The sequence below is a fragment of the Alosa sapidissima genome, chromosome 2 (assembly GCF_018492685.1).
Source record: "Alosa sapidissima isolate fAloSap1 chromosome 2, fAloSap1.pri, whole genome shotgun sequence".
In the NCBI taxonomy this organism is placed as follows: domain Eukaryota; kingdom Metazoa; phylum Chordata; class Actinopteri; order Clupeiformes; family Clupeidae; genus Alosa; species Alosa sapidissima.
In genome coordinates this window covers 422,800-437,817 of record NC_055958.1, presented here as the reverse complement: position 1 = coordinate 437,817, position 15,018 = coordinate 422,800, and the positions used below count along the sequence as shown (strand labels likewise).

General features: G+C 38.4%; 1 long non-coding RNA gene across 1 annotated transcript; it reads left to right on the top strand.

Moving 5' to 3' along the window:
• Positions 1–6,523: 6,523 nt before the first annotated feature.
• On the top strand, positions 6,524–8,026 carry LOC121694848. The gene is made up of 3 exons (XR_006025904.1): positions 6,524–6,774; positions 7,416–7,528; positions 7,787–8,026. It is a non-coding gene; the product is annotated as an uncharacterized LOC121694848 (long non-coding RNA).
• Positions 8,027–15,018: the final 6,992 nt, after the last annotated feature.

Below are 15,018 nucleotides of genomic sequence, written 5' to 3'. Positions count from 1 at the left end.
CCACTCAGTTGCCACTCAGCGAGTTAAACACGCCCCTTGTCAAGTGAAACCCGCCCCCTTCTCCTTTCCACAACGCAGGTCGACTCGGCGCAGAAGGCTAGCTGGCTGGATGAATTTTGCGGCTGTGAGTTAGCTAAACAGTACAAACAACAATCGGTTTGTTCTTGTCTGGTAAGTGTTGCGTATCAACTAAAAAGTTTTTTTTTGTCTATTGGTGTTCTTAAATACGTCTAAGAGAGCTTATTATGTTGATTATAGACTGTGACAATTTAGTATGGTGAATACTAATGAGCTAACAACAGAAATACGGACAGCGAATTAGATGCTAACGTTAGCAGCTACATTAACGTTACCGTTAACGGGAGGCTAAGTTAGTCGTTGAAGTGAAGATTAGCACACAGCTCCCGTAACAGTCGATGCATGATATACTTGGTTTAATTAGTTGTTGCTGTTTTCAAATATCTCTATCTTAATGTATGCCATCTCAACATGGAGTAACCATTGACTGTACATGGGGATTAATAACATTAGACAGTCAGTACAGTATATGATGTGATAAAGCAACGGTATAATGTGATAAAGCAACGCACGTTAACGTTAACGTAATGTGAAGCATGGACCTCATCAACCCGTCATGTTAATGTAACTACTAGCCAGTTTGCCAGCGTTGCATTTTTTCTAACGTTAACGACAGACACCTCTGTTAGAGCTACTTCTGTGATGGTAGGTCGGTAGCATAGACTGTAAAAAAATAGATCGGTAGGTCGGTAGTTGTAGACCGCATAAGTGAATGATCAATAAATGAAACGCCTGCATTAAACACTACGCCAAGAACCAGTCACTTCCCAGGGATATCGGTGAACATTTGAGAAAGACCTTAGTTGGTCATCTAACGTCCATGATCAGTCATACTGATAACGTTATTTTTCAAGCTGACGCAAGTTAATAACATTTACACCGCATATTTAAATGTGTAGTTAACATTAGGTAGGCTGTGAAGTTTATTGCACACACATATTTAATTAATTGGTATTACTAGTGGTGTTGAGTGCCTGATTAGATGCTTTGTAATGTTGTAAAATTGTCTGACTAACTTTATTGTAACTTTCCTTTTTGCAGGTAAGATATGGGTGATGGCTGAATGTACTGGAGGTGGCGGCAAGGTGGTCTCCATGATCTACATTAGTCTGCAAGCAAGGGAATGCCTACGTGAAGTGGTTTGGCTGGAGTGGTCTGAGGTGGCATGTCCTCCCCCTTTCTCCAAGTCCCCTGACATCCATCTCCCTGACATCTTCACCCACCGTCACTGGATCAACATGAAGCCCCTTATACAAGGGACATGGCACAGCACCACTACGTTCTGAAAACACATGACTTTCAATAACTTGCGTGGCACCAAGAAAAGTCTGCCGCTGCTCTGAACCTTCTGTTAATGTGACATCATTCATACTTGAGTCTGTACACATCCCTTTGTTTCTATTTTCTTTATTGATGTCACCCAAACTTCAACTTACTGTATGCCCCTGAACTCACACAAATTGTAAATTGCAATGCGCCTTTTAACCAGTGGTGTAGTCTAGTTGTAGTGGTGGGTATACTGTGAGCAACCCCAAATGTTATTAAATACGTATCCTTGCCTATTTTAAATGGGTATACTGAGATGATGATGCTTTTTAAATGGGTTTACTGTGTAGTCCTGTGTATCACGTAGACTATACCATACCACGGTCATTTAACTGCCTTGGTATTTAAGTCAGAGGCCATTGCTTAGTATTTAACTGTAGCCTACACAAAGATGTAGACGTTACTAAAATAATAATTATTTGTTGATACTAAATCAATATTGAATGTTTTTTTTTATTTTATTTCTTTTGTGTGATATATCATTCAGAATGCTGTAACAGGACACATCGTAACTCCTCTCCTAGTTACTCTCCATTGGCTCCCTACAGGAGCCAGAATTAAATTTAAATCTCTCACTTTGGCCTATAGGACACTGACTGGATCTGCTCCTTGTTATTTTAATTCAATGATCAAGATATACATCCCCAACCGCCCACTGCGGTCTTCTGATGAGCTTCAGTCTTAAACGCTAGGTCAAATTCAAGACTCTTTTCCTCAGTGGTTCCATGTTGGTGGAATGAGTTGCCCAGTGCTCTTTGTTCTTGTGATAGTTTTTGGTCTTTTAAGCACTTCTTATACATTATGGTTTGTATGCAGTAGTACTGTTTTATTTTCATTATAGGCTGTTGATTAATTTGACATTTTTTATTATTGATATTCTCTTTAATGTAGTCTTACCATGTTTTTGATATTATTGATTGAATGGGCAGTATTATATTGTTTTGTATTTGTTAAGGGTAACCATAACCATCATCATCATAATGTGGTATTTTCTTATGCACTTGAAACAAAGAATAAAAATGTTTCTTTAAACGTAGTACCACTTTAAACACATCACACACTGAACAGCAAAGTAGCTTCCTGATTATGTGTAAAATGTTTACAGAGTATTCTGATGTAGTAGGTCCATGTTCTCATATTTTTACAGCTGACATGAAGGCTGCAGTATTACATTTTTTATTTATAATGGAGCACCCTCTCTGGTGAAAGACTAGCAAGCCTGTGGTAGAGGCATACGATTACAGACATATTGAGAGAGCCTATCAATGAGTTGTCACAGTTTTCAATTTAGACGTATTATTTTGAAATGGGAGGATTTACACATCACTGGGAATACCTGATCAAATCATACCAATGCAAAATGCTTCTCCAGCAGTGCAATCGCAGGTAACAACGATACCTTAACTCAGCATTTTCAGATACCGCTGTTATGAGCATACTAAGCAAATTGTCCATTTGTAACTTTGAATCCTACCTCACGTTAAGCTATGGTCCAATAATGTGTTCACTAAAACACAAGTAAAGTTATTTGTCGGGCTGATTCATAAAGGGGCATACCGAGGTTGTCGACCTAGCAGGCTAGGTGGCGTTTATTGCCATTCACAAAACTTAAGCAAGAGTTAACGTTAATGAAACTTAACATCGCCTTCTCCAGTGACAAAGTGTATTCAAATGAAGTTGCAACGATGATGGCGGTAATCACTGGTTACGTTAAACCATTTGAAACAAGTAGGACTGTAAATTATGGGGACTATGGCTAACGTCACTTCGGATCAATATAGCAGAGCCCTCTTACTTTACCTATCAACTGGCTAATGCTAGCATGATGTAGCATGCTATGAGCTAATATACTTAGCATCTACGAAAGAACAGCACATATCTTTTTTCACAAAGAATCTGTAACAACTAACAACGATGTCTCTTACAAACAACTACACAATGTATGACTATCAATATGTATTTAGTCAGACTGTGATAAGATATAGCCTAATGATAATAACAGCAACACTTATTTAGGTTAGATTATGTGTCGAAATCAGGTGTCGTTAAAATAAGTGAGCGATGGCGTGGTAGTGTCTGCAGCCTAGACGGTAAAACATAATGGACAAAGCGTCGTGTCTGCAGCCAGCCAGCTGTCAATCATAGGTGTAAACACGCCCTTTTTAGATTTGTTAATATAACATAAAAAAAAAAAATTTCAGCGAGAAAAGAAAAATTGTGTGTATTGAAGCATCTTGAAAACTATTTTTTTGAATAAAAAGTTGTTGATACAAAAATAGTTTTAGGTGAGAAAAGTGACATGGAAAGTTGGCTACTTGGCCATTGAAATACATGGGGATGGGCGGAGTTACACATTGTACTGCAGCCAGCCACCAGGGGGCTCTGGACTAACGCTCGCATCACTCTTAACAGACGGCACACTGTCCAGTTCTATATATACAGTCTATGGTTCAGGCCACCTGGATCAACTGCCAGTCTCAGGCTTTAAGCATACAAACTGGCCCTATTAAGACTACACATCCTGTTCAACTGCTTCCTCTGCCAAAAACTGTTTCAAAATAAAGGTCCTCACTACAACATTTCACTGTTAAACAATTTAACCCTTTAAACTACTGAACTTTTTAACTGTTCAGCCATTGTAACTGTTACTTGTCATCAACTATGACTCCTACCCACTGTAGCTAGTTAGCATAGTTAGCATGTTAGCATTGCTAACATTTTGAGCAAAACTGCTAAAAATGATTAGCTAAGTAACATGGTTAGTATAGTTAGTATGTTAGCATTGTTAGCATGCTAGTTAGCATAACTACTAAAAATGATTAGCTAGGTTAGCTAAATCACATGTTTAGCATAGTTAGCATAACTACTAAAATTTTAGCTAAATTAGCTAAGTAGCATGGTTAGCATTGCTTGCACTGCTATAAAACATTAGCTAAGTAGTATGGCTAGCATAGTTAAAAATCTTAGCATAACTGCTAGCAAACATTAGAGCCATTCCAACTTTTAGTTATCGTCAAATATCTACTTATACACAGCCATTAAACTATTTGAATATCAACATTCATTAAACTGCTAGAAAACATTAGCTAAGTAGCATGTTAGCATTGCTAGCACTGCTATAAAACATTAGCTAAGTAGCATAGTTAAAAATCTTAGCATAACTGCTAGCAAACTATAGAGCCATTCCAACTTTCGTCAAATATCTACCTATACACATTCATTAAACTTCCAGTCTGTCAACAACTTTTAAACTATTTACCTTCAACTTTTAAACGGTCTACTTTTAAACTATCTATTAAACTAGCTGTCTATCAACAACTTTTAAACTATCTACTGGTTATCAACAACTTTTAAACTATCTACATTCAGCTTTTAAACAGTCTACTTTTAAACTATCAACTTTTATTAAGCTATGCAGCCACCATGTCTATCCTAGCATCACCGTAGTAACCATCTCTGTATTATCTATTTTAACTATGATACATGATATTTTACATCACAACTTTAGCATTTTCATGCACTGGTAATTCCTTGGAATTGCATTTCTAGTTATTATTATTCCGCTTACCACTTTTTCCGTACGCTATTTCTCTTGAACAGTTTAACTTAGAAACTTCATTCAAACTTTGTAACGTAGGTATTCAAACGGACCAAGCTGCTATGTCTTTTCAACTTTGAAACTTTTATACTTTTAAAACTATTAAAGAAAAACTTTTTAAAAATCCCCATAGACTTAACATTGCCGATTGTGACATCATAATACGGCCGTTAAGCAATTAGAATCCTATGGCAGGTGTTCATGCCAGTCTCAGGCTTTAAGCATACAAACTGGCCCTATTAAGACTACACATCCTGTTCAACTGCTTCCTCTGCCAAAAACTGTTTCAAAATAAAAGTCCTCACTACAACATTTCACTGTTAAACAATTTAACCCTTTAAACTACTGAACTTTTTAACTGTTCAGCCATTGTAACTGTTACTTGTCATCAACTATGTCTCCTACCCACCGTAGCTAGTTAGCATGTTAGCATTTTTTACAAAACTGCTAAAAATGATTAGCTAAGTAACATGGTTAGCCTAGTTAGTATGTTAGCATGCTAGTTAGCATTTTTAGCAAAACTGCTAAAAATGATTAGCTAAGTTAGCTAAGTAACATGGTTAACATAGTTAGCATGTTAGCATTGTTAGCATGTTAGTTAGCATAACTACTAAAAATGATTAGCTATGTTAACTAAATCACATGGTTAGCATAGTTAGCATGTTAACATTGTTAACATGTTAGTTAGCATAGTTAGCATAACTACTAAAATGATTAGCTAGGTTAGCTAAGTCACATTGTTATTATAGTTAGCATGCTAGTTAGCATAGTTAGCATAACTACTAAAAATGATTAGCTAGGTTAACTATGTCACATGGTTAGCATAGCATAGTTAGCATGCTAATTAACATAGTTAGCATAACTACTAAAAATGATAAGCTAGGTTAGCTAAGTCACATGTTTAACATAGTTAACATGTTAGCATTGCTAGCATAGTTAGCATGTTTAGCAAAACTGCTAGAACATTTTAGCTAAGTAACATGGTTAGCATAGTTAACATTGCTAGCACTGCTATAAAACATTAGCTAAGTAGCATGGTTAGCATAGTTAAAAATCTTAGCATAACTGCTAGCAAACTATAGAGCCATTCCAACTTTCAATTATCGTCAAATATCTACCTATACACAGCCATTAAACTATTTGAATATCAACATTCATTAAACTTCCAGTCTGTCAACAACTTTTAAACGGTCTACTTTTAAACTATCTATTAAACTAGCTGTCTATCAACAACTTTTAAACTATCTACTGGCTATCAACAACTTTTAAACTATCTACATTCAACAGTCTACTTTTAAACTATCAACTTTTATTAAGCTATGCAGCCACCATGTCTATCCTAGCATCACCGTAGTAACCATCTCTGTATTATCTATTTTAACTATACATGATATTTTACATCACAACTTTAGCATTTTCATGCACTGGTAATTCCTTGGAATTGCATTTCTAGTTGTATTTGTTGGTAGTTCCCGAGTGCCTGACAACTGTGAGGGGGGTGAATTTTTTTCTAACTCGTTAGTTTAGATCTCATTTAGATATTAAATGTATGAATAATTAAGGGCGTGGTCAACTTGATTGACGGCTGGTGTCGAGGCAGCAGACGACGTCACTAGCTGAGTGGAGGAAACTCTGAAATTATGTCTTGGCTGTGATCCTACACACCACATCATTTCTGAAAATGTTTATTCAAATATCTGACATAAAATGGGTTGCTATTAACTGAACCCTACTAACCGACACTTTAAGAAGACTTCGCTCCAGTTTTTCAGGTAAGTGACATTCCACTACTACTTCACGTAGATGTTAGCATAATAGCATCCATGTTAGTTAGTGGGCACTGTAGCAGCTATAGGCTACGTTAGCATCAAATCATTTCAAATAAGTTTATGTCGAAAATGATGACCGAATGGCTGAAGCACACACATAAATTTATTTAAGTTGAATAAAGTTAACGTTAGTGAAAACCGATTGTGCTCCCGTTGTGAGTTAGCTTAACGTTTGCCATACTAGCCAGGTGTTTGAGTCAATGATCAGACAGCTGTAACGTTAAGCACGTTAACGTTAGTTCACAAACATACTGGGGTAACAAAGCATGTGTTTTTTTCTCGTCAAAAAACCTTTTGTAAATACTCTGTGTTAATGCTTAGTCCGTTGTCAATTTATATAGTCTTTGGGTTGTCACATTTAAGATAGAAAAGTGTTCGTTCAGATGATAACTTCAGCCGAAGCATTAGCTAGTGGAGGTAAAATTGTGAACACTATGAACCAGTTGAACATGGAGCTGATAAGGAGCGATAACGTTAGCTAGTCACCATAACTGTTGTTAGTTATAACTGACGTCTGAAACTCTTATTGATGCCGTTTATTTGTTAAACACAAATTTGAAACAACACTTCTTGTCTATGCAAAGTTTCCCTGTAGGTGATCCAGACAGGCTGGGTGCTGGAGAGGGCTCTGGACTCCTAACTTCACTTCTCGTCTGTGCAGTCGACTCAGAAGCATCACTTCAGTACTGATTCCGTGGTACTTTGACATTAAAATACAAGAAATGGTTGTTCTACAGAACTTTGAATACACCAAATTTGGTTTTGCTTATTGCCTGCATAAACAGGACATGTGCAAATAGTTGAATACGCCTGTCCTGTCCCCATTCAGCTAAGTGTTCTGTGAGTTTGTTCAGTATACATATTGGGAGTATTTTTTAGCTTAATTTGTGAGCACTTGTTCATAGTTTGCAGTAAGTTCAAGGATGTGACATATTACCAATACTTCTGTTTTCAGATCTGGAACATTTTGAAATCCTACCAGATGGGGCACAAGTCATTGAGCAGTGGCAGCTTCTGACTTCTGACTTCAAAGACTTTGTTCACCAGCAGACCCCTTGATTACCTTTATTTACAGCATTTGCATCTGTCAGTCTTTAAAGTGATCTAATATGTATTGACTATGTACTAGCTTAGTAAATATTAGTTTTTGTTATTTTAGTTTCACAAATTCAGTGGTTACCTGTAATGCTCAAGATATACAAGTAAAAAAAATCACCTTTACTTCTGCATCTGGGTCTTCAATTCAACCTACTGACTGAAGCTGACAGATTTGTATAAATGTTTTTGAGAGCACAGGCAAATTGGTTTGATAGATAGATAGAGATAGATAGATACTTTATTGATCTCCAAGGGGAAATTCAAGGTCTCAGTAGCATACAGACATCACACACAACATGCACTTACAGCAGAAATGGTAAATATAAGTATAAACATATAACAAAACTCCACTGTACAATACAGTTGAAGATCAGAAAAACTAAATACTGGCATGGGTTTTAATGTAATTCACAGTTCAGAAAAGCTCCATAAACATTTCCAAGTTCAAGTTCAGTGCCATCAACAGTAAGTTTGCTTTCTGATATTTAAAGAACAGAAATGGGTTTGGCATAAGTAAAGGGTAGGTGTAACATTCATCAATAGACATAAAGTGAAATGTACGGTATAGTCTCAATGGGATCAATATCACCACACCCCAGCCAAACCACTTCACTTGGACCTCTAGTCCCAGGTTAAGAGCCCATGGACCTCCTTGCCGCCTCCTCCCCATGGTGAACTGCCAAAACAGAAAGGTAAACATTTTATTAGTCATACCTACTTACAAGATAATACAATAATGCAAACCAACACCACTTGTTGTAATTAACAAAAGTACAGTTGTACAATGCTGTAGTACTATTGTGCGATTTGAAATGGGTCTTCAGTGACAAACTACACTAATATTGGCATTGTTATGCCAAACACCGGACACTGTAACTGGATTTAACGTTTTGATAATAGCCTGACAAGAGGAAATAAGGCAAGCTAACCGAACTGAACGCTGGATCGTGAAATGGCCACCGATGAGAAATTTCAATGTCATCTTAGACCAAACTACCACTGACAACTTTAGAGCAATAATTAATGATGTACAAGTTAACTAATACCCTACGATTTTGTTATCAATTCACACCATACGTTGACAGAATACAGCGAGCTGGCCGATGTTATCGTAAATTAATTAACGTTACAATGATGGCTGCCACTGAGGATATGAGATGGATTACAAAACAATAAAGGCAAAGATACATTTTTGTCAGTATGAGTTGCTGAACCTGTAAACTGCTAAGTTACTCTACGTGAGTTGCTGAACCTGTAACGCTAAATTGCTCTACGTTATTTGACCGTAACTTCAGCAAGGGAGGGATAGCTAACGTTAGTTTATTTTACCTAGAAGCTAGAATCTGCAAACTCAACTCTTCATTCTCAACTTTTCAACTGTCACCCGAATATAACCTTTCAGCATACAACATTAAAAAGTGTCTGAACATGGCATTAAGAAACATACATGAACTTCACGTTAGCAGATCAAACTTACCAGCAATGTTACAGCAACGTCTGTGCCCAGTGGCGGTTCTAGACTCAATTACTCCCCGGGCGAGATCCCCCCGAGAGCCCCCCAACAACAAAAAAATCTTTTTTTTCAAACATTTCATTTTAACAAATAAATAATCAGAACTTTTGAGGTTTTGACCGTTTTGTTGCAAAGCATAATCCATCTCATGGTGAAATTAGTTGTTGTGTTTGTTAAAACCGAATTATTATTTTATAGGCTAAGCATAGGTATCATTGCAAGATGGCTAACAAACGTAAAAGTTATACTAGGCTAGGCCCTATCAATTAACATTGACGTTAGCCCTTCACTCATGACATGATACTGTTATTATTAGGACATTACATACCTTTATCCTTTGCTCGTTTCTCCTCTTCTACTTTTCTTTTTTTTCGGAACTGGGCACCTGATGGCTTTGACCGCTTTCTGTCCATCGTGTTTGGCACTCGACAGTCGACAACAATCCACAAATTCCCATGATCCACTCGCGACCACAGTCAAGACCAAACCAATTCACCTGGGTGACCTCTTAATCGTTTTGTCACCTATTTTTATTAGCCATTTCACACAGTTAATTAAATGTGCAGGAATCATAGGTCTGCATTCATAACATTATGAGATGTGCGTTGTTTGGAAGAAAGTCAAGGTGTGACTGATTTTAGCCCACTAATAGACTGTTGTAGGCTACTATACAGTGGATCCCCATTCATCCCCCCTTTCCCGTTTCATTAAGGAGACCCAGAGGTGAACTGTCCCCCGCAAACCCCTCCCTTCGCCCCTTCCTCTGCACAGTGCAGTGCAGTAGGCCTACCTTCTGAGCAACAGGGGCGCCAATTCCCTAATTCCTCACACAAGTGATGGATAATAGAAAATCGTTTTGCGACGTTTATTCTTCTTCTTCTTTTTTTTTTTTTTTAAGCGCTCGTGCCGCCCCCTACAAGATGCCGCCCCGGGCGACCGCCCGGTTCGCCCATACCTAAAACCGCCACTGTCTATGCCAGTCCATCTTGTAGGCCTAACGTTAGCTGAGGCTGCTCGGCTGACGACGAGACGGGTTCAGCAGCTTGCTCAGTCTCATACAAAGCCCCGCCCTTTTACCCATATATGGATTGGCTAGGAGGTAGGCGGGGTTAGGATAACCCAAGGTTTTCCAAGATGGCGCCGCCCATAACCCCCATAAACGGCTTCATAACCGTTCTTCAGAAAATCTATGGGTGATGTCACAGACGCTTTGCAAGCACACTTAGTATAACGACTAATTCCTAGATTGATTAGATTAGATTAGAACATGCCAAAGTGAAGCCATATGATTGTGTTTGTAAAGGAACAGGCACATATATGGGTCTGAACTGGGCTCTTCAGCCATATGATTGTGTTTGTAAAGGAACAGGCACAGAAATGGGTCTGAACTGGGCTCTTCAGCCATATGATTGTGTTTGTAAAGGAACAGGCACATATATGGGTCTGAACTGAGCTCTTCAGCCATATGATTGTGTTTGTAAAGGAACAGGCACAGAAATGGGTCTGAACTGGGCTCTTCAGCCATATGATTGTGTTTGTAAAGGAACAGGCACAGAAATGGGTCTGAACTGGGCTCTTCAGCCATATGATTGTGTTTGTAAAGGAACAGGCACAGAAATGGGTCTGAACTGGGCTCTTCAGGGTGCTGTGGTGCTTCTTGCTTTTGGTATTTAGACCAAGAAACCTTTTAGACTCAAGAAACTATTTCAGACTCAAAGAAAAAAAAAAAACTCAGCATAACTGATTAAAATACACTATTATTATAGTGTCTGGACTCCCCTTGATGTGTGTTGCTGTTTGATCACAGATGACTTTAGCCTCCTCAAAGGTCTTCAGTGTCAGTGTAAGGGCTGCAGTTTGATCATGAGCTCCTCCTGGAATAAATAACAGCAGCAGCTAGTCCTCCTGTTACAGTTTGTATTCCTCTCCAAGTGGATCAGGTGATAAATCCCATCACCATAATGAAAAGGTTACAGTTTGTATTCATCTCCAAGTGGATCAGGTGATAAATCCCATCACCATAATGAAAAGGTTACAGTTTGTATTCATCTCCAAGTGGATCAGGTGATAAATCCCATCACCATAATGAAAAGGGGAAAAAAAATCTTACCTTGTGATCAAGCGCTGCGTCATCAATAGGGTGGAACTTATGACCAGTGTGTTTTTTGGAGTCTTGACACACCACACACACAGGCTGTTTATCCTCCAGACAGAAGAGCTTGAGTTTCTCACTCTGTAGACTGCAGAGCACCTCAGACCCTGCTGAAGCTCTCTGACTTCTCTCCTATAAGAAGGTCTCACACAGGTTCCTTAACGCCATGTTGAGAGGATACCCTTGTTTTGAGCACTTCCTCCTGCAGTAGGGACATTCTCTGGATTCTTTGCTCTCCCAGAACTGCTGCAGACAGGCTTTACAGATGCTGTGAGAGCAGGTTAAAATGATGGGATCCCTGAAGATGTCACAGCACACAGGGCAGGTGAGATCCTCTTCAAGTTTAGAAGCCATTTTGTCTCTACAGTAAACTCTCTCCTGTCTGTTGTCCTCAGTCTGGTTCACCAGCTTCACTTTCAGCAGTCAGAGCAGACATGTCACAAACTCAGATTCTTCTCTCTTTCACACTTCCATCCAAAATACTTTCAGCCTCACCACTTCGGTTTAAATGCAAACCATTACTTCTGAACACTGCCTTTAACTCATTGAATGCCAAGCTGTTTTCCGAAGCTTTGTCCTAGAGTGCCAGCAATCTAGACCATTGTTGATGATTTTTGTACAGCCACAGCATATTCTGTGTTATAGCTATGAACACATGCAATGGCTCGTTTAAAAGGTGAGACTTTAAGCTCTCAGTGGGTGCAAACCGTGTATTTCTACATGCCTCTGTTCCTGAGAAATCCCAAGCTAAACAGTGGCTAGTTTTCATCAAAATCTCTGTTTTTTTCTAGAAATGGAGATATAACGTCTTTCATGAAATATGAAGTGTTGCCTGTAAACTTTCCGGGAAGTGATCAGCGAGACCTGGCGAGACTGCCACCTAGTGATAGACCCACGAAAATGGCCTGGTTTTGACCTGACGTGCATTTGTCACTGATTCGACCCAAAGCGGCAACCGAGTTATGATAAAATGTCCAGATAAAATGTCCAGATTGTGCGTTTTCATAAGTTTTCGATCGTCATATATTTCATTTCCATTCATCACAGAGTTCCCAAAATCACATATAAGGTGTGTTAGAGTGTCTAGTTTCGTAATTTTTTAAAAAAAGCTAAAAACTTAATATTACGTTTTTGGCACTCAACGCATGGGAAGGAAAAACGTAATATTACGTTTTTGGCACTCAATGAGTTAAGAAGGTTCTAGTAAAAGTATCCAACATGAGGGTGTCTAGTGGAGGGAAAAATCAACTGGTTACACAACTTCACTTCCAGCTCATGTACCAGTCAGTCAGAGGGAGGGACTATGGTAAGAAAGGATTCTGATTGGCTGGCAGTATGTAGTTGTCAGATCAGTTCCCTGATCTCTGCTGCCACCAAGTATGGCAAGCCATTTTAACATTTACCCGCTAAGTTTGACTATCCGGAATTAACATTGTAGATATCAACAACGTCTTTCTGACTAGTCGCAATTACATTTTGGATAGTTGGAATTGTCATTCAAGATATCTGTAACGTAATTGTGACTAGTCGAAACGTCAGATAGAGATATCTGTAATTTAGATTTGACTAGGCAAGATATCTGTCATCACGTCATTGAAAACAACATTCAACTCGTCACACATCTTAAATGACAATTGCAAATATCTTTAATTCAGTTTTGACTAGGCAGAATGAAAGGTGAAGATATCTCAAACATCATTATGACTAGTGCAAATTATTGTGCAAGACGTTGCTCTTTAGATCCGTACAGAGCCCGCGTCTTATTATTGGACATTCTCTGTCCGTAGGCTAATTTCCCCTCCCCAACATAATCGAAGAAGTGGGCTTATTTCCTTATTTCTATGAATGGAAGAAGAAGAAGCAGTCATGGCTGTAATGTCTTGTTGACATCTAAAATAACTAAAACTCATAGACACCGTGTGGTTTATTAGACTCTCACGTTATCAAATGACTTGATCTCTGTTTCGTAGCCTACATAAATTAGTAGGCCTAGGCTACTAAATGCACCAGCACCATCTACAGGAAACTCCATTCATAATGGTGTTGGCTGTAATCGAAAAAATCACAGCAACATTGAATCATCAATTCTTGCTGCCAGCTCCTGTCTTGCATAGGCTGCAGCATTAAAAAGACGATTAAAAACTCCTTCGCCCTCTGGCTGCTCTGACATGGTGCTAATTAGTGCTAATTACAAAGTTAACAGTTAACAGGTGCTATGTGATTTGATGATTTGAACAACAACACGCTCTGCTCCCGCCTAAAGTGGGATGCGGGCCTAATTTGCATAGCAATAGGCTACAGATATCTCTAACGTCATTTCGCCTAGTCAAAACTCTAATTCAAGATATAATTACATTTTGTCTAGGCAGAATGAAAGTTATAGATATCTCCAATTTCAGATATCTCTAATCAAAACTCATTCAAGATATCTATAACTTGATCATAGATATCTACAATCAAATTATGACTATCCCTAACTCCAGTTTGAGATATCTACAACGTCATTTTGACTAGTCATAATTCCATTTACAGATATCTACAATGTCATTTCGCCTAGTCAAAACTTAATTCAAGATATCTGAAAAGGAACATGTAGATATCTTGAATTGAGGTGAATTAAAGATATCTTCAACTGGAGTTACAGATATCTACAATTCAATTGCAGATATCCGTAATTCACATAGTGGATATGTGCAACTGAATTGTAGATATCCGTAATGATAAACCCCATAGAAATTAATGGCAAATGTGGCGTCATTTGTCCTAGGAAGAATGTATTTGTGGATATCTGAAATGACAATTATGGATAGGAAGAATTCAATTGCGGATATCTAAAATGTTCGTTTTGACTAGGCAAAACTGAATTACAGATATCTGCAATACATATCCAGTCTAGCGGGTAAATGTTAAAATGGCTTGCCATAACCAAGTGGAGTTCAGTTCAAAGTTCCAGTTGTGGGTGTGAACTATAGCTGCCAGAGACTAGAAACTGACCCCAGAGCAGTAGGGTGCAGACTCTCCAAAAACTTTGCTCCTGAAGTTAAAGTTACAAGTAGACAGGCATGGCTTTCCATATGTGTTCTTTATGAATAAACTACCTGATGAAACAAACAAAAAGCTCTGGAATATTCATATTACAATGTAGTACCATTCTAATACGTTCACAATACAATACAGGATACAATACGATAATACAATTTATAGGATGATTCTAAGGGCCCAGCACTGACACTGACTGACCCCTATATTATCGGGTGGCCCAGAATTATTGACTGTCATGGGTCCCAAATTATCTAGCAGCGCCCCTGCTTCACAAAACTGATTTCTGATTTCTCAGGACGTCCATTCTGACACAGGACTCGACGAAGACTCACCTGCGTCCATTCACACACCTTGTGGTCATGGATCACACTCTTTCACAGAC